Source organism: Felis catus, chromosome A2 (assembly GCF_018350175.1).
Source record: "Felis catus isolate Fca126 chromosome A2, F.catus_Fca126_mat1.0, whole genome shotgun sequence".
NCBI classification, from domain to species: Eukaryota; Metazoa; Chordata; class Mammalia; order Carnivora; family Felidae; genus Felis; species Felis catus.
In genome coordinates this window covers 71,634,467-71,655,220 of record NC_058369.1, presented here as the reverse complement: position 1 = coordinate 71,655,220, position 20,754 = coordinate 71,634,467, and the positions used below count along the sequence as shown (strand labels likewise).

General features: G+C 42.4%; 2 long non-coding RNA genes across 2 annotated transcripts; one reads left to right on the top strand and one right to left on the bottom strand.

The window, feature by feature from the left end:
• Positions 1–2,432: 2,432 nt before the first annotated feature.
• On the bottom strand, positions 2,433–5,764 carry LOC111557285. The gene is made up of 2 exons (XR_002737229.2): positions 5,353–5,764; positions 2,433–2,544 (listed from the first exon to the last, which is right to left on the bottom strand). It is a non-coding gene; the product is annotated as an uncharacterized LOC111557285 (long non-coding RNA).
• Positions 5,765–5,905: 141 nt separating this feature from the next.
• On the top strand, positions 5,906–14,193 carry LOC111557282. Its single transcript, XR_002737228.2, has 2 exons — positions 5,906–6,114; positions 14,079–14,193. It is a non-coding gene; the product is annotated as an uncharacterized LOC111557282 (long non-coding RNA).
• Positions 14,194–20,754: the final 6,561 nt, after the last annotated feature.

Below are 20,754 nucleotides of genomic sequence, written 5' to 3'. Positions count from 1 at the left end.
TAAACATTCACCCCTGGGAAATCAGAGCAGTTTCGTTACACATATGACAGGAGGAGGGGGAGAAGCATGGGCGTGAGACAGAATCAGGTGCTGCCGTTCACAGTCCCCCTGGATTTGTTCTGGGTATACCCGATGCTAAATAACCAGATTCTAGCTCTGTCATTCACACACGTGTCCCCAAAGTCCTCTCTATTAGTTGTTTTCTGCCTAGAGAAGTGTTGGTCTGGACATGGAGCATGACAAAATTTGCCTTTTGACCCTGCTAATTACACTTCTACTATTTACCGGAACATCCGCCAGAGGATTTGAGGATGTTACCAGTCTGTCCAAGTGATGGCTGAGTGTGTGTCCTCTAACGAGCGGGGGAGGTGCTCTGCATTCAGAGTTAGGTCTTTCTCTGTATTTTTCACCTTTACAGGAAAAAACGTGCGCCAAGGTTGCACAAGTGCTGTGAAATGGATATGTTGTATGCCTGAGTGGTTTGTTTTCAAATTTGATGGTAATCAAGTTAATGGGAACACACATGCAGAGCATTGTAACGACGCTTAGTTGTAATAATTTTAAAGTAATGACCTCTTCTTTCATATCGCACATTTTCATGTTTCTGGGTGAACCTTCAGATTTTCCCCTACATTGCTTTTATATATTAAAACTGGATAGACATTGATTTTTCAATCATTTTTAATGATTCAATGTCTATTTAATATAACAAAAGAGAAAAGCATTTCAATTCATTGCTGCAATAGAATAATACGTCCAAACCATTTACAGTTTGTTCTGTCCTTTTTAATCTTTCAAAAAAATAAATTCTAATTACAAAGTGAAAAGAACAAAATCATGTGGAAGCTTATCCTTATGACTGAATAGCACTTAGTAACTGATTAATCATGCTTCCATTTGTTATCACATTTGTGAGTCCTAATCGTGCTCTTAGATAGAAGACAGGTATAATTTCACTTTATATAGCAGGAAACTGAGGCTCGGAGAGGCTAGTTATTTGCCCAGGGCTGCTCAGTGGGGACCTCAGAGAGTTCCAATCCCCACCCTGTTAGCCACCTTGTCCTTGCAGTAGTAAGGACGGGGATGTCCTGGCTTCATCATCCTTATGTGACTCCCTAAAATGGCCACAATATTTCCATGTCTCCAAAAGTCTCTGTTCTGTAACTTTTCCCTTTGACTCTTGTAAGTGTCCACATGCTCCCACGCTAATTGCTTAGCAACACCAATGCTTAAAAACAGTTACTATTAGTAGACAGCCTAGTGTTTTCTCTTTCATGAGAATTTCACTTTTAATAAAATTCTGGAGTTTAATCTCTAGGAGTGAAATTTCGTGGAGCTCTGAACTGAAAGTTATGGCTGGCTGTTGGGGTTTTGTGAAGCAGGAGAGAGGGACTTTATAACACCAGTTCTGCTGGTTGGGCAATCGAGTCCTTCGTGATTAAACAAGGCTTGTGTTTTCTTTTTTTGAGCCTTCTTTATGCATGCTAGCCTCAGTATCCCTTATAATTTTAAAACGTTTTAAAACGTTTCTTTGGAGAGCTTTGTTGTGAAATGGAAAATTGAGGCTTTATTCCAAAACATGGTTTCCCAAAACTTGTTCTCTTAGAAACCGAATGGTTTATGTGGTTTACGTTTTCATCACTGTCTGAAACATATTTTCCAAAGGAGAGAGCCACACATGCCCGCTGGTGCCCTGCTGACTTTGGCAGCCTCTGAAAGCATTTTTTTGGTGACTTTGGTCATCTAACACTTAGTTAACCTCAAAGACACGATGTAATTATTCACAAGACTCTGCATATGGATTTTTTTTTAATAATGTAGATGGATGAAAAACTAGATTTTTTGTTTTTTATTTGATTGTTTTTGAAATATTCTTAACTTGGCCCCTTGAAGTGACCATTCCGTTTATTCTCACACTTGCACACACAGAAAAATAACAAAAAAAAAATGTCAAAGATAAACTATAAATTGAGATTACCGGAGAATATCTTTGCTATACACACATGGAGTAACTTTTTTTTTTTTTTTTTTTTTTTTTTTTTTGCAAATACTCTATTCACACTAGGGGAGGAAAAAAAGTATTAAAAGGAAAACAGGTTTTTTTTTTTTTTTTAATTTTTTTTTCAACGTTTATCCATTTTTGGGACAGAGAGAGACAGCGCATGAACGGGGGAGGGGCAGAGAGAGAGGGAGACACAGAATCGGAAACAGGCTCCAGGCTCTGAGCCATCAGCCCAGAGCCTGACGCGGGGCTCGAACTCACGGACCGCGAGATCTTGACCTGGCTGAAGTCGGACACTTAACCGACTGCGCCACCCAGGCGCCCCAAGGAAAACAGGTTTTGATCTGTTTTGTGTGCGCTGGTTGGGGGCTGGGGGGAGTGATGAACACAGTCAAAGAAGAAGTGAGAAGAATCAGTCAGAACTAAGTAATTTTAGACAAACCATTTCATTCCACCGAACCACTGTTTTCTCAGCTGTAAGATGAGTGTTGGACAATGTTGTAAGAATCCACTCAACACGCTGAACTTCCAGGAGATCCAGCCTATCAGACACAGGAAGCAGGGAAAACAGTGAGAAACTCCTGAAATTTTCACCCCAAAGTCTCAAGCTAGAAGCCAGCCCTCAACTGAGGCCTCTGAAGATGGCTTCCATGGGTGGGCCATTGACTTCTGAATCTACTGGGGCCCTGAGAAAAGCCTGTAGGCATTTCCTATCATATACGCATTTCTAAAGAAATTTCAAATGTACACAGGAGGAGGCATCTTCCCCAAACTAATAGATAAAAGCCATTACTTAGGGTTAAAGGATTCATTTTGAATTGTTATCTGGGATATAGACACTAAATCAATTTTTAGACTTTGCTCCCAGAAATGATTCACCAAGGAGGAATACTCAATTGCACTTTACCTCCACCATTCTGGTTGCATACTCTTTATACTGCCTGGGCCAGAATTCACAAACCAAGCCCGGTGGGGTTCATAGTAGGGGAGCCAGCACCTACCAGGATTTGACTCCATGGAATACACGTGTTCACCGGTTCTGCAACAGGAATGCTTAGCTGACTCCCAATCCCAAATGAAAAAAGATACCCAAGTATCCCAGTGAGGCGGAGCTAGCAAATTCATAAATCACGATTCAGTTACCCTGATGTTTGGACCGAGCCTAAGACCTTGCTAAGTTGTCAGCATAGGAGAATGCTATTTGAACCTTGCATTTTGGCCATGTGTTTGAAATGTAAACTTATGGACATGTAGCCACATTTTTATTCACTCGTTCTCACTGAAACCTTTACCCAAGGCAAGCTCTGTTATGCAAAATAGGTTAATAACTGCTACAGTAGAATCAAGATAACCCAATGTATCAACTTAATCATTTTTCTTTCTTGTCACAGATATTTGGCCTCGTGGTACTTAGTTTACTTAATGAACGGAAAGGAAGGTCTATGCCAGCACTCACCACTGCTTTTAGGTCAGCAATGATTTCTATAGGCAAGCAGTAGAGAAGGCTAATTTAAACTCCAAATCCCGAAAAGGATCCAGTTCAGGGATGATAAAGCTATAGCCCAAGTAAGGACTTCAAGGGTTTGTAAAACCAAACACAATATGAATATGAGAATATGTACATTTTTCAGAGGAGATGATTCGTAATTCTCAAGAGATTCTGTGACTTTAACCAAATCTATGAAATCAATAAAAAAAAAATTGTTAGTCAAGGAAGAACTTGGGAATAGGGCAAAAAATGCCAAACAACACCCGTTTGAAGGTACCTGACAGAGGGTAGAAGGTCGACTGTTACATGTCAGAGTCATGGCACCGTCACATTGACTTTAAAATGTATAATGTGGGTTGGGACCTGGAATGTATGCCTCCCCCTGGGGGGGATACATTAGTCTCTTGTTAGAAGCACAACATACACTCTTCACATGAAAGTTGAGGTATGCGGTTTTTAAAAATGAAGAGGTGAGCTGATCAACCTTTAGCTGGGAGCTCGGAGGGAGAATGAAGAAATCTGTGAGGGCATTGGGTTTGGCGTAGGTAAGAGGGTTATTCTGCGTTCCAAATAGAAGAAAGCTATTGAACACAATATGCGCAGGTAGCGTGAGGGGCAGCGGTGGATTCACGGTCCAGGTGGCCAAGAAAGGACCAAGAAAGAAAATGTCGTGCTTTCCAGGAATGAACAACAGTAACTTTGGATGTAGACTGGGGATAGAATTAGAGAGATCTAATAGCAAATTTCACATGAGGATTTGGATCTAGGGAAAGAATCAGTTGCTTTGATGGTGAAGCCTGAAACGCTGAAGCCATCATGGGGACAGCTATGCTTAAACAGAGATTGAGTTTATGGGTCCAGGCCAATCCCCACCCCACTGTCCTCTCTCCCTCTGGCCTGGGGCCCTTCACATAGTCAATGTGTATGATGGGTGTTTTTTTTCTTATCCTAGAATACATGTAAAGAGGTCTGTGTATGGTGCCAAAGACACAGGTAGAGGAGAGAAGGATAACATGAGCTGGCATAATATCTGCCCCTACTTTGTACTACAGTAAAACTTTGGTTTGCGAGCATAATTCATTCTAGGAACAGGCTTGCAATCCGAAGCACTCATATACCAAAGTGAATTTCCAGAACAATTGGCTCAGATGTGATCATGTGACATTAGGCTTCACATACTACTCCTATTGCAAGACATCGCTTGTTTATCAAGTTAAAATGTATTAGAAATGTTTGCTCGTCTTGTGGAACACTTGCAGAAAAGGTTACTTATAATCCAAGGTTTTACTGTATGTTGAACACTTTGGTAAGCTGGATATCAGTCAGTTTTCTTGAGAGATTTTGTGAGTTCCTGAGCATAGGTGGGGCCATCTTCCTCCCCACCACATCACTCTGCCATGCAGTGTTAGCACCACTAAGCATTGTGGGAAACACTAGTGGCCAGCCTGCATTTCCATGGAGAGTGGGTGTACTGGCAGGAGCAGGCAGGGCATATTCCCACTGACCATGGCCAACCTTGCTGTCTGAGTACTTCCCTCCGATAATTTGCAGAGAGCAAACCCCACAAGCAATCTGGATTTTCGAGCACATTTGTTTCTGAGCCCAGGTGACACTCTCTCTGAAGCTCAGAGAAATAACTGGTAAAGATTTTGAGGAGAAGCAGAAAGAATTTGCACTAGGAAGAAGAGAACAATCTAGAAAATTCAAATACCAGTGTTCAAAATGAACTCTTGGACACCAAAAGTTGCTGAAGTCCAGCTGAGCTCTATATCCACATCCACCCCACCCTCTTGTTCTATTCAGCTGTCCTCCTACCACATACTCTCTGTTAGAGCAGGTTCTACTGCCTTACTGTACCTACTGGTCACAGCAGGATGGGGCCACTCTGGCCCTCCCCCTATGCCATCGCTGTCCTCACTCCGCCGGCTGAGAGCCACAGCATCCATTTTCTCTTACAGCTGACTTCCCGGCTCCTGCCCAAATTTCCCAGTTCTTTCTCTGGAAGACCCCAAGTGTAGGTGTCCCACAAGATCATTGGCAAGTTTTTAATTGGACTCCCTTGGCAAAAACTGTGCTTATGTAAGATGGTGCTTCACCGTAAAAGAATCCCATATTCGGTAAAGATTTGAGGAGGTCCTTTGCTGTACCTGCAGACATCGACCATCAACATATTTTCTTCTACATGGTTTTATTGCAGTTCATTTCATAAAATGTTATTTCAGCTGTGGCAGGCAGAAATAGATATGTATGAGATGCCTTCCCTCATTGTCCAGCTGCCGCCTACAATTATGTCAGTCACTTGAGCTTATGATGTCATGGTTTGTTGCCATGGTAACAAATACGCGGTCACAAATACTTGATTATCATTTCACTAGAGTGATGACATATTTATAGTACTCAGGAACGACATATTGGCCCTTTAAAGAAAGTGCTCCTATGTGGCACACAAATGCCCTTTTTCCTCACTGTACAGTTTTTCCTGGTGGCTTGTCTCATTTCCTATGTATGCTGCGTGCTCTTTGCTTGTTTCTTACAGAGACTTAAAATGACACCTTGTTTAAAAGAAATCAGGCAGTATGCACGTATTAAAACAAGCGGATCCAAGGAAGAAGAAACATTCCCAGTAAGAATTTCAAAATACTGTTGGGGCACCTGGGTGGCTCAGTGGATTAAACGTCTGACTTCAGCTCCGGTCATGATCTCACAGTCTGTGAGTTCGAGCCCCACGTTGAGCTCTGTGCTGACAGCTCGGAGCCTGGAGCCTACTTCAGATTCTATCTCTTTCTCTCTCTGATCCTCCCCACTTGTGCTCTCTCTCAAAAATAAATAAATGAAAAAAAAATTTTTTTAAAGAATTTCAAAATATTGTTAAATTACTACAAAAATTCAGCTGTTTAAACCTTCATGCACAACGGGATTTATTAACATGTTATTAAAAATAGTAACTCGAGGATAGAAGCGGCAAGATGGCGGCTTAGGAGGACGCTGGGCTCACCGCGCGTCCTGCTGATCACTTAGATTCCACCTACACCTGCCTAAATAACCCAGAAAACCGCCAGAGGATTAGCAGAACGGAGTCGCCGGAGCCAAACGCAGACGAGAGGCCCACGGAAGAGGGTAGGAAGGGCTGCGAGGCAGTGCGCGCTCCACGGACTGGCGGGAGGGAGCCGGGGCGGAGGGGCGGCTCGCCGGCCAAGCAGAGCCCCCGAGTCTGGCTGGCAAAAGCGGAGGGGCCTGACGGACTGTGTTCCCACAACAAGCGCGACTTAGCGTCTGGGAGGTCATAAGTGAACAGCTCTGCTCGGAAAGCGGGAAGGCTGGAGGACAAAGGGAGGGAGAGCTGCTGAGCCCCCTGACGACAGAGCTCAGCTTGGTGGGGAACAAAGGCGCTCGCCAGCGCCATCTCCCCCGCCCATCCCCCAGCCAAAATCCCAAAGAGAACCAGTTCCTGCCAGGGAACTTGCTCGCTCCGCGCAAACACCCAACTCTGTGCTTCTGCGGAGCCAAACCTCCGGCAGCGGATCTGACTCCCTCCCGCTGCCACAGGGCCCCTCCTGAAGAGGATCACCTAAGGAGAAGCGATCTAAGCCTGCCCCTCCTGCCCCCGTGCACCTTGCCTACCCACCCCAGCTAATACGCCAGATCCCCAGCATCACAAGCCTGGCAGTGTGCAAGTAGCCCAGACGGGCCACACCACCCCACAGTGAATCCCGCCCCTAGGAGAGGGGAAGAGAAGGCACACACCAGTCTGACTGTGGCCCCAGCGGTGGGCTGGGGGCAGACATCAGGTCTGACTGCGCCCCGCCCACCAACTCCAGTTATACACCACAACAGAGGGGAAGTGCCCTGCAGGTCCTCACCACGCCAGGGACTATCCAAAATGACCAAGCGGAAGAATTCCCCTCAGAAGAATCTCCAGGAAATAACAACAGCTAATGAGCTGATCAAAAAGGATTTAAATAATATAACAGAAAGTGAATTTAGAATAATAGTCATAAAATTAATTGCTGGGCTTGAAAACAGTATACAGGACAGCAGAGAATCTCTTGCTACAGAGATCAAGAGACTAAGGAACAGTCACGAGGAGCTGAAAAACGCTTTAAACGAAATGCATAACAAAATGGAAACCACCACAGCTCGGCTTGAAGAGGCAGAGGAGAGAATAGGTGAACTAGAGGATAAAGTTATGGAAAAAGAGGAAGCTGAGAAAAAGAGAGATAAAAAAATCCAGGAGTATGAGGGGAAAATCAGAGAACTAAGTGATACACTAAAAAGAAATAATATACGCATAATTGGTATCCCAGAGGAGGAAGAGAGAGGGAAAGGTGCTGAAGGGGTACTTGAAGAAATAATAGCTGAGAACTTCCCTGAACTGGGGAAGGAAAAAGGCATTGAAATCCAAGAGGCACAGAGAACTCCCTTCAGACGTAACTTGAATCGATCTTCTGCACGACATATCATAGTGAAACTGGCAAAATACAAGGATAAAGAGAAAATTCTGAAAGCAGCAAGGGATAAACGTGCCCTCACATATAAAGGGAGACCTATAAGACTCGTGACTGATCTCTCTTTTGAAACTTGGCAGGCCAGAAAGAATTGGCACGAGATTTTCAGGGTGCTAGACAGAAAAAATATGCAGCCGAGAATCCTTTATCCAGCAAGTCTGTCATTTAGAATAGAAGGAGAGATAAAGGTCTTCCCAAACAAGCAAAAACTGAAGGAATTTGTCACCACTAAACCAGCCCTACAAGAGATCCTAAGGGGGATCCTGTGAGACAAAGTCCCAGAGACATCACTACAAGCATAAAACATACAGACATCACAATGACTCTCAACCCGTATCTTTCTATAATAACACTGAATGTAAATGGATTAAATGCACCAACCAAAAGACATAGGGTATCAGAATGGATAAAAAAACAAGACCCATCTATTTGCTGTCTACAAGAGACTCATTTTAGACCTGAGGACACCTTTAGATTGAGAGTGAGGGGATGGAGAACTATTTATCATGCGACTGGAAGCCAAAAGAAAGCTGGAGTAGCCATACTTATATCAGACAAACTAGACTTTAAATTAAAGGCTGTAACAAGAGATGAAGAAGGACATTATATAATAGTTACAGGGTCTATCCATCAGGAAGAGCTAACAATTATAAATGTCTATGCGCCGAATACCGGAGCCCCCAAATATATAAAACAATTACTCATAAACATAAGCAACCTTATTGATAAGAATGTGGTAATTGCAGGGGACTTTAACACCCCACTTACAGAAATGGACAGATCATCTAGACACACGGTCAATAAAGAAACAAGGGCCCTGAATGAGACATTGGATCAGATGGACTTAACAGATATATTTAGAACTCTGCATCCCAAAGCAACAGAATATACTTTCTTCTCGAGTGCACATGGAACATTCTCCAAGATAGATCATATACTGGGTCACAAAACAGCCCTTCATAAGTTTACAAGAATTGAAATTATACCATGCATACTTTCAGACCACAATGCTATGAAGCTTGAAATCAACCACAGGAAAAAGTCTGGAAAACCTCCAAAGGCATGGAGGTTAAAGAACACCCTACTAACGAATGAGTGGGTCAACCAGGCAATTAGAGAAGAAATTAAAAAATATATGGAAACAAACGAAAATGAAAATACAACAATCCAAACGCTTTGGGACGCAGCGAAGGCAGTCCTGAGAGGAAAATACATTGCAATCCAGGCCTATCTCAAGAAACAAGAAAAATCCCAAATACAAAATCTAACAGCACACCTAAAGGAACTAGAAGCAGAACAGCAAAGGCAGCCTAAACCCAGCAGAAGAAGAGAAATAATAAAGATCAGAGCAGAAATAAACAATATAGAATCTAAAAAAACTGTAGAGCAGATCAACGAAACCAAGAGTTGGTTTTTTGAAAAAATAAACAAAATTGACAAACCTCTAGCCAGGCTTCTCAAAAAGAAAAGGGAAATGACCCAAATAGATAAAATCATGAATGAAAATGGAATTATTACAACCAATCCCTCAGAGATACAAACAATTATCAGGGAATACTATGAAAAATTATATGCCAACAAATTGGACAACCTGGAAGAAATGGACAAATTCCTGAACACCCACACTCTTCCAAAACTCAATCAGGAGGAAATAGAAAGCTTGAACAGACCCATAACCAGCGAAGAAATTGAATCGATTATCAAAAATCTCCCAACAAATAAGAGTCCAGGACCAGATGGCTTCCCAGGGGAGTTCTACCAGACGTTTAAAGCAGAGATAATACCTATCCTTCTCAAGCTATTCCAAGAAATAGAAAGGGAAGGAAAACTTCCAGACTCATTCTATGAAGCCAGTATTACTTTGATTCCTAAACCAGACAGAGACCCAGTAAAAAAAGAGAACTACAGGCCAATATCCCTGATGAATACGGATGCAAAAATTCTCAATAAGATACTAGCAAATCGAATTCAACGGCATATAAAAAGAATTATTCACCATGATCAAGTGGGATTCATTCCTGGGATGCAGGGCTGGTTCAACATCCGCAAATCAATCAATGTGATACATCACATCAACAAAAAAAAAGAGAAGAACCATATGATCCTGTCAATCGATGCAGAAAAGGCCTTTGACAAAATCCAGCACCCTTTCTTAATAAAAACCCTTGAGAAAGTCGGGATAGAAGGAACATACTTAAAGATCATAAAAGCCATTTATGAAAAGCCCACAGCTAACATCATCCTCAACGGGGAAAAACTGAGAGCTTTTTCCCTGAGATCAGGAACACGACAAGGATGCCCACTCTCACCGCTGCTGTTTAACATAGTGCTGGAAGTTCTAGCATCAGCAATCAGACAACAAAAGGAAATCAAAGGCATCAAAATTGGCAAAGACGAAGTCAAGCTTTCGCTTTTTGCAGATGACATGATATTATACATGGAAAATCCGATAGACTCCACCAAAAGTCTACTAGAACTGATACATGAATTCAGCAAAGTTGCAGGATACAAAATCAATGTACAGAAATCAGTTGCATTCTTATACACTAACAATGAAGCAACAGAAAGACAAATAAAGAAACTGATCCCATTCACAATTGCACCAAGAAGCATAAAATACCTAGGAATAAATCTAACCAAAGATGTAAAGGATCTGTATGCTGAAAACTATAGAAAGCTTATGAAGGAAATTGAAGAAGATTTAAAGAAATGGAAAGACATTCCCTGCTCATGGATTGGAAAAATAAACATTGTCAAAATGTCAATACTACCCAAAGCTATCTACACATTCAATGCAATCCCAATCAAAATTGCACCAGCATTCTTCTCAAAACTAGAACAAGCAATCCTAAAATTCATATGGAACCACAAAAGGCCCCGAATAGCCAAAGGAATTTTGAAGAAGAAGACCAAAGCAGGAGGCATCACAATCCCAGACTTTAGCCTCTACTACAAAGCTGTCATCATCAAGACAGCATGGTATTGGCACAGAAACAGACACATAGACCAATGGAATAGAATAGAAACCCCAGAACTAGACCCACAAACGTATGGCCAACTCATCTTTGACAAAGCAGGAAAGAACATCCAATGGAAAAAAGACAGTCTCTTTAACAAATGGTGCTGGGAGAACTGGACAGCAACATGCAGAAGGTTGAAACTAGACCACTTTCTCACACCATTCACAAAAATAAACTCCAAATGGATAAAGGACCTAAATGTGAGACAGGAAACCATCAAAACCTTAGAGGAGAAAGCAGGAAAAGACCTCTCTGACCTCAGCCGTAGCAATCTCTTACTCGACACATCCCCAAAGGCAAGGGAATTAAAAGCAAAAGTGAATTACTGGGACCTTATGAAGATAAAAAGCTTCTGCACAGCAAAGGAAACAACCAACAAAACTAAAAGGCAACCAACGGAATGGGAAAAGATATTCGCAAATGACATATCGGACAAAGGGCTAGTATCCAAAATCTATAAAGAGCTCACCAAACTCCACACCCGAAAAACAAATAACCCAGTGAAGAAATGGGCAGAAAACATGAATAGACACTTCTCTAAAGAAGACATCCGGATGGCCAACAGGCACATGAAAAGATGTTCAGCGTCGCTCCTTATCAGGGAAATACAAATCAAAACCACACTCAGGTATCACCTCACGCCAGTCAGAGTGGCCAAAATGAACAAATCAGGAGACTCTAGATGCTGGAGAGGATGTGGAGAAACGGGAACCCTCTTGCACTGTTGGTGGGAATGCAAATTGGTGCAGCCGCTCTGGAAAGCAGTGTGGAGGTTCCTCAGAAAATTAAAAATAGACCTACCCTATGACCCAGCAATAGCACTGCTAGGAATTTATCCAAGGGATACAGGAGTACTGATGCATAGGGCCACTTGTACCCCAATGTTCATAGCAGCACTCTCAACAATAGCCAAATTATGGAAAGAGCCTAAATGTCCATCAACTGATGAATGGATAAAGAAATTGTGGTTTATATACACAATGGAATATTACGTGGCAATGAGAAAAAATGAAATATGGCCTTTTGTAGCAACGTGGATGGAACTGGAGAGTGTGATGCTAAGTGAAATAAGCCATACAGAGAAAGACAGATACCATATGGTTTCACTCTTAGGTGGATCCTGAGAAATTAACAGGAACCCATGGGGGAGGGGAAGGAAAAAAAAAAAAAACAGGTTAAAGTGGGAGAGAGCCAAAGCATAAGAGACTCTTAAAAACTGAGAACAAACTGAGGGTTGATGGGGGGGTGGGAGGGAGGAGAGGGTGGGTGATGGGTATTGAGGAGGGCACCTTTTGGGATGAGCACTGGGTGTTGTATGGAAACTAATTTGTCAATAAATTTCATATAAAAAAAAAAAAAAAAAAAAAAAAAAAATAGTAACTCGAAAGTTGTGAGACAGTGAAATAATATTTTAAATAACCTGGAATGGCCTTCCCTTATATGTTAGCCTTACTAACTATGTAGCTGCAAAAAGTCACTTGAGATGCTGGCACTGGAATGACTTAAAACAAAGTATAAATTTCTACTTCCTTGAGGGGGTGAGAAGTGATAAACAAGATCAGGTTACACTTTGCTGATCGCTCCATGAATGTAGCTCTTTATTCTTGCCGCCACCATCCCCCTGCCTTTTCATGATTCCTATTCAGAAGTGAAACATTTATTCCGTTCAGGGAGATTCTCTCTGGAGGGGAAATAATTTTATCAGTAAGACTCCCTGGTGATCAGGCCGACTGGGAACGGCTGTTAATCAGCCTTTTTGACATGGTGGCTTGAATAGCCCTTCCCATGATGCTCTGTGATTCCACCTTAACGCTTTCCTTTTGAACTCACCATGACTCATAAGTGCCTTTTTCTCCCTTTGTGTGTCTGAAGTTATCCCACTATTAACTTTAATTGGAAAGGAGCCTTTTGTTCCCCGAGTGTAGTCATACACTAACCACTGAACTCCCTAGGCTGCAATTTCGGGGGTAGTAAAAAACTTAATTTTTTTAATGGGGGGGGATAAATAATGATAATGCTGATAGTTTTAGAGTGGTTAATAGGAAGTTACTGCAAAGGAGCAGATATCTGTGTGAATTCGACTCTTTAAAAATGTTTTGATAAAGAGCCAGGCAGGGGAAGCGGGGCTCCAGGAGGAAATTCGCACGAGGATCTGAGGAGCTTCCTGGCAGAGAAGTGACCATGGAGAAAGAGAGGGCGTGGGTGAGAGCAGTGTCTCCCCAGCGGGGAGGAGGGGTGATTAAAGCCCACATGGGTAGGTGTCTGGCCCACTCCCCAAGGACTCATTTCTGGGCCCTCCAGGAGTGACAACAGAAAGAACTGCGTCACTTGAGTGTCTAGAAGAGGTTGGAAGCATCAGGAAGTCTGCTTTGGAATCTTGTAGTACGAAGTTCAGAGAAAGTGACTCAGCCACCATGGGCTTGTACTCTTTGGAGCTCTTGGCAACCCCTTTGGACAGACAGACATCAGTGCCCTGGATTGCAAGTATCAGTCACCCAAACTCAGATACCCATTAAGTATCACCAAGAGTCGTGACACTGTTGTCTAGCACCCAAAGTCTAGCGCCCCTGGGAGATATTGCCTGCTTGACAAGTCTCAGAGGCCTTAAGCGTAGATTTCAGAAAAGTTAAAAGAAAATGGTGACTTCTATGTGACAGCTCAACGGATGCATTTGTGGGTACATCAAAGATATTCTCAAAATTATATGGAATACAGGCGTGGGGACTTACAAGGGAAGGTGAAAGTTCTACAATAGCAGCTGTAGGCAAAAGTCACAGAAATACACCACTCAGTGCTATTATTATGACCCTTATTTGACCTGCAGAGTCTTGTGCTCTAGAAAAGTGGCTGATCTCTATATTGGAGGCAAACAGTTGGATTCGTACCCAGATCGCCATGAATCAGAAAACTTTTTATGATTTGTTCTCTTCATTATCCTGGAGATCACAATGTTCATAATAAAATGAACAAATCAGATCAAATTGACATCAGCTTCAAGAGTGAAAATAAGGTTAATCTATTTATTGTTATTCTTGTAGAAAGTACTTTTTGTCTCATTTCAGGAGCTGATTAATCTTACAAAGTGCAAAGAGGGATTGAGTGTCTCTCAAGCAAGAGAAAAGATTGTTCATCCACAAGAGAGAGTCAAATAAAAGCATCAAATTTTTGAAAAATCAAGTTTTTACTAAAGTGATGATAGATCCTTCATTGCTCATGTCACTCTGAATTTGAATATGTATCTGCGGGAAAAGCCCTCAAAGGATCGGAATATAAAAATTCTAGCCCCATCATTACTTTCTACTCTGTGACCTTCAGGTAAGTCGCCTAACTTCTCTAAGCTTTAGTCTCCCTATATATTTTTTTTAATGTTAATTTATTTATTTTGAGAGAGAGAGCATGAGTGGGGAAGGGGCAGAGAGAGATGGACAGAGAGAGAGAATCCCAAGCAGGCTCAAGCCCCACGCGGGCCTCAATTTCACAAACTGAGAGATCACGACCTGAGCCAAAAACAGGAGGCAGACACTTAACCAACTGAGCCACCTTGGCACCCCATAGGCTTCCTATATTTACATTCGTCCCACGTCCTTCAGAGATGGATTGATAGCAATGACTTACGGGAAAGTGTTTTGTATACTGTAAAGCATGTAGCAAAGACAAGACACTGCAGTTACAACTTTTGGGTTCCAGTTTGAGGCGCCTTCTGATAACTTTCTGCATCTAGAGTCCTTGTTCCTCTCCCTCTTGCTCTACCTTTGATTTGGTCTTCATAAGAATGATTGTGCCTTCGGGGCATGTGTGATGAAGCCATCTAGGAGTTTAAAGACTTTAAATGAGATTATAAGGGACCCCATCAACATATAACGCAGCAACTTTACCCTTTCTTCAGAGTCCCCTTTCCTGGCATAATCAAGCTGTGAAGAGGAAGAAAAGGAAAATTGCCTCCCAATTAATTTTATCTGTGTTGCTTTCTTGAAAACTCTTGCTCCTTTCATCTGCTCCTTTCTCTGCACTCCCAGGACTCTCTTCCTAATTTTCATTCAGCATGCCTTTACTAAGGCCTCCCAAGACAGCCTAGTAAGAAGGAAAGAATGTGCAGTGTGGGTCAGACGGACCTGGGCTCAGACTCGGCCTCTGCTATTTAGTAGCTGTATAACCGAGAGGTAACTATTCACCTTTCCTTAGCCTTGTTTCCTCCTCTATCTACCGGTTAGAATAGTACCCACCATGGGATCAGATGTAATACATATATAAATCACCTGTCGTACTTTAATTAGTCAGTATTTAATAAGCATCCACCATGGACCAGATTGTACTCAAGACATTTGGCAATGTAGTATTAAGTGACAGACATAGTAGGTGCTAAATAAAGGCATCCATTACTCTCTGCCTTTTCCCAATTTATCTTTTTTAATGTTTATTATTTTTGAGAGAGATAGGGTGTGTTTGCACCCATATGAAAACTCACACAAGCGGGGGAGGGGCAGAGAGAGAGGGAGACAGAGGATCCAAAGCAGGCTTTCGCTGACAGCACTGAGCACAACGTGGGGCTCAAACTCATGAACTATGAGATCATAACTTGAGCCAAAGTCAGAGACTTAACTGACTGAGCCACCCAGGTGCCCCTGCCTTTTATTTATTTTTGAGAGAGACAGAGTGCAAGCAGGGCAGGGGCAGAGAGGGAGGGAGACACAGAATCCAAAGCAGGTTCCAGGCTCTGAGCTGTCATCACAGATCCTGACCCAGGGCTTGAGCCCACGGACCACAAGATCATGACCTAAGCCAAAGTCAGAGGCTTAACTGACTGAGCCACCCAGGCTCCCCTGCCTTTTCCCAGTTTTTAATAAAGACCTCCAGAACCAAGGCCATCTTGGGCTGCCAAGTTCCCATGGGATAATGGAGGCTCTCTAAAACCAATTCTTATGGCACTACAAAATCATAAAGCTCAAAAAGGAGACAAGTCAGCCAAGTTACCTATACTCACTTCTCTGCCATACCCTAAGACCAAGGCTATTACAAACTTTACTTTCACGAAAATGGAGAAATAGACCCTCCGGGCCCTACGAGCTTGCTTCTGAAGCCCACACTGGAAGGGAGAGGCAGGCAGGGACTGACTGCAAGGACTCCTGCAGACAGGAAGGCACGAAGTGTCTGAGTCCATGTGGGCTGTTGTAACAAAATGCCATAGACTGGGTGGGTTATAGCAGCAGAAATTTATTTTCCACAGTTCTGGAGGCTGGGAAGTCCACGATCAGGGCACCAGCAGACTTGGCATCTGATGCGGCCCACTTCCTGGTTTGCAGATGGCCGCCTGCTCCTTGGTTCAGGACGCCGGTGTCCTCATACGGAGGAAGGGGCAAGGGAGCTCTCAGATGTCTCCTCCAAAAGGACACTCATCCCATTCATGAAGGCTCCACCCTGGGGACCTTATCACCTTCCAGAGGCCCCCACCTCCAAATACCATCACATTGGAGGGGATTTGGAGGATTTCAACATACAAATTTGGGGAGGACACAAACATTCAGGGCATACACAGACAAAAAAAAATAATAAGGCAGAAGATACATGTAATCACCCCCCAAAAGAGTCACCCTGGAGGCGCCTGGGTGGCTCAGTCGGTTGAGCGTCCAACTTTGGCTCAGGTCATGATCTCACGGTTCGTGGGTTTGGGCCCCGCGTGGGGCTCTGTGCTGACAGCTCAGAGCCTGGAGCCTGTTTCGGATTCTGTGTCTCCCTCTCTCTCTGCCCCTCCCCTGCTCATGCTCTGTCTCTCAAAAATAAAAAAAATTAAAAAAAAAAAAAAAAAAAGAGTCACCCTGAATGGAAAATAGTGAAAACAGACCGGATCACTGGTGGCAAAGCAGAGTTGTGGTTACCAAGAATCTGAAAAAAAGAGTGCTTACAACAGTGAGGGTAGTCTTGGAAAGGCATAGATTCTGGGAGATAGGGAGACTTGGATGGTCATGGTAGTCTTGGGTGCATGGTGGTGAAGGATAAGAAGGAGCAATTGCTGGAAAAGAAAACTTAAAATAAAAACGGACACACAACAAATGTCCCACCCCCTTACCCCAAAAGGCATCATTTATTAAAGAATTACCACCTTGCTGTACCAACAGGCTTAGACTAAGAAACTTAGTAAACCACCCAGTTCCCTCTCCCCTGCCCACTACGAACATGTATAATTGCTAACCAGGAAAAGTATTAAAAAATTAACATTACATCCCAACACAAGTTAAATACTAAACAACTATTTTGGGCGGCGCCTGGGTGACTCAGTCGGTTAAGCGTCTGACTTCGGCTCAGGTCATGAGGTTTGTGGTTTGTGAGTTCAAGCTCCGTGTTGAGCTCTGTGCTAACAGGTCAGAGCCTGGAGCCTGCTGTGTCTGTCTGTCTCTCTGTTCCTCCCCCACTCATGCTGTGTGTGTGTTTCTCTCTCTCAAAAATAAACATTAAAAAACGTTTAATAAAAAAACAACTATTTTTAATAGTATGTTTAATAAAGGAATATCTCAAATCAGAGATTTGAAACTCAGTGAAGAAATGAAAAACAGAGGGATGTGAAACTCTTGATTTCAGCACAGGTCATGACCTCACGGTTCGTGAGTTTGAGCCCTGCATCAGACTCTGCATTGACAGTGTGGAGACTGCTTGGGACTCTCCTTCTCTCCTTCTTTCTCTGCCCCTCCCCTGCACACGAGTTCTCTCTCTGAAAATAAAAAAAATAAACTTTAAAAAAATTCATCTCAGAAATGAATGCTAATTTATAAGATTCCCAAGGAAAAAGACATTTGGATGAAAATGTAGTCAGAGACAGAGACGCTGAAGAGAGAAACGGCTTAGAAACTGCATAAAGACAAAAAGAAAAAAACTAGAGAAAATTACAAGGATCCAACATGTACTTCATTTGATCATACTTAAAATCATATCCAAAACAGCGTTCTAAAAATAAAAGACTTGGATATGCGTATTGAAAATGCCTACAATGTGTATAATTATCAATGATAAAACATATTTTTGTAAAATATTTATGACTTAAGAAAAATCCTCAGGCAGAAAAGGCCACATCATCTACAAAAGACAGAAAACCAGTGCATCTCAGAATTCTTGGCATCACATGTATACAAGACGAGGCTGCAGCAACATATTTGGAAACCCAAGGTGAGAAAGCCTAAGTGGAATGATCTTGTATCTATCTATGCAAGCTTTCCTTCAAGCATCAATGGTACAGACAAAAGGTTTTCATCTACAACGAGTCAGGGAACACAGTGCTCATAGCCCCTTCCTAACAAAGCTACTAACGCATAAGTGTCTTCCAACTAAGAGATGGCTGGAGAAACCAGCAAAAAGTCTAGTGCTAAGAACAGAATACATTTGGGGAGCCTGGGTTGCTCAGCCGGTTAAGCAGCCGATTTTGACTTCTGCTTGGATCATGGTGTCATGGTTTGTGGGTTCGAGCCCCACATCAGGCTCCTTGATGACAGAGAGGGATTCTCTCTCTCTTCTCTTTGCCACCCCCCAGACCAAAATAAATAAATAAACTTTTTAAAAAAGAACAGAATATATTTATTAGAGCTGACAAGACAAAGATGGAGGAAAAGAGTGGAAAAATTGTAGGTAAGCATTACATGTTTTGACAAAATAGAATTAATCAACCGAAAACCAGGAGAACTGGAAACACCCCAGGATGACCCCGCATACCAACATAAGACCATCTCAGAAGAAATCATTAATATTTAGCACTACTGTGTAGTACTTTCTTATTTTATTCTATTCTATTATTTTTCATTTTAACATTTCTAGTTCATTTTCTATTATTTTATCATTTTTTTTAATGCCTCCACTGACCCACTTAAAGCCATGTGGATTATATTCCATTCATTTTACCTTAGGAGTAACAGGCTTGATTCTGGACTGTGGGCATCCAGCACTTACCTCCTTCTAATCACTATTAAAAATAGACCCCCCCCCAACTTTTCCAAATTTAGACACTCATCTACTCTGAGCCAGAAAGAAGAAATCAAAATAGAGGAATCCTTTGAATGATTTTTATCAGAGACCATGAAATCCCTCAGAGCTCTACTGAACTGGAGATCTCCCTGGTGCCCGGAAGGAGAGGCATGGAGAAGAAATCATGCAAATCCAGGAGCCATGGATATTACACAGTCCGAAAGATCTGGGGCAGAGAACCTAGATCGGGCAGGTATCAAATGGTAGCTTCAGGAGAGGAAAGAGACTGACCAGGTGTTCCTCAGAAACCATGATTTACTGCAACCTTAATATAATGACTCTTTAGGGTCAAGAGGAGGGACTTTGCAGTGAGTGGAGAATATTACCCAAAGGCAGTTTCTCCTTACATAAGCGCAAATACAAATGTTTTAAACAATCTAGCTCCTCCCAAGTGTCTTTCCTTTCCTGTTACTGCAATGCCATTCTTGTAATCATTTGACTTTTCTCTGCTGAGTTCATGTGAAGAATCTCATGTTCAGGAGATATCCTGCTCCACATGGCTATATCTGTAAGACAAGTTAGGTTTCTTTGCAAGTCAGGAGTAAGACTTTAGAGATCATCTCTGAGAGCTGGCCATTTTGAGGATCACAGAAAGTCTGAGTTAGCCTTAGTCATAGATTGGGCTTCTCATCAGATGTCTTCTCAGTTATATTATCACCGATGATTGCAAAGTATACATGTGTTAAGTGTGGTGTCATCGAACCCAGAAACACCCTGAGTTTACAAGGTTTTGTCTCTCTCTAACGATATGCCTGTCCCATCAGTCAATGCCAGTGGAATAGGTAAGGAATAATGCTCTAACTTTATATGTGAGGAAACAGCTCCAGAGCAGTAAAAGGAATTCTTCATAGCCAAAGACTCTGGCAGAACAGATCAGAGATCCCCATGGAGTGAAACAAATAATGGTGGGAGAAGATACTGTAGAGTTATACCCGGAAATGAGAAAGATAGAAACCTCAGCTAGAGCTGAAGGAACTACACCACAGCCTTGCTTCTGGACCTTATAAAGACTGAAATAGAGTTCACAGCTCAAAGTCTACCCAATATCCAGTTGTGCTCTCCCATCAATTGCAAGGTGATTAGCATAGGAGTTTATTGATCAGTCCACTGCGCTAGTTTCCTAGTATATCACAACCCCTCATCAACACTCCATGGGACAGACCTCTCGCATAGATATTTCCAGCTGTCAATATATGCAAAATGACAATAATGATGCAGAAGATGATGATAATAACAATAGCTATAATTATTGATCGTGTACCATGGGCCAGATAATGTGCTAAGTATTAATCTCCTTTTACAGAAAGTGAAACGAAGACTTAAAGCTAATAAGATAATTAAGCCTAAGATAATTCCAAAGTTCCTGCTCACTGTGCTAGAACTCTTTTAGATCATGTGATCGTTCCATGAACCAATTACCTGTGCCCATTTAAGCGGTGGAGTCCTATGGAAACTACATGGTGACTACATTAAGGACATGGTCCTTAGGACATTAAGGACATGGTCCTTAATTTATGCTTAGGACTCACCTATGACCACTGTCTCGCACAGGTGGCTATGAGCATGGCAGAATCAAGATCCCAAACCATTCAGACTCCTCCACTTCTTGGAGTGGCTGACATGCTTGCTCAGAGTTAACTATTACCTCTCTCCCTGCCTGCCTGCACTCAAGCCACATGCTCTACTCTCTCTCATTACTGATCCTATACCTCCATTCTTGAATTTCCAGACTAA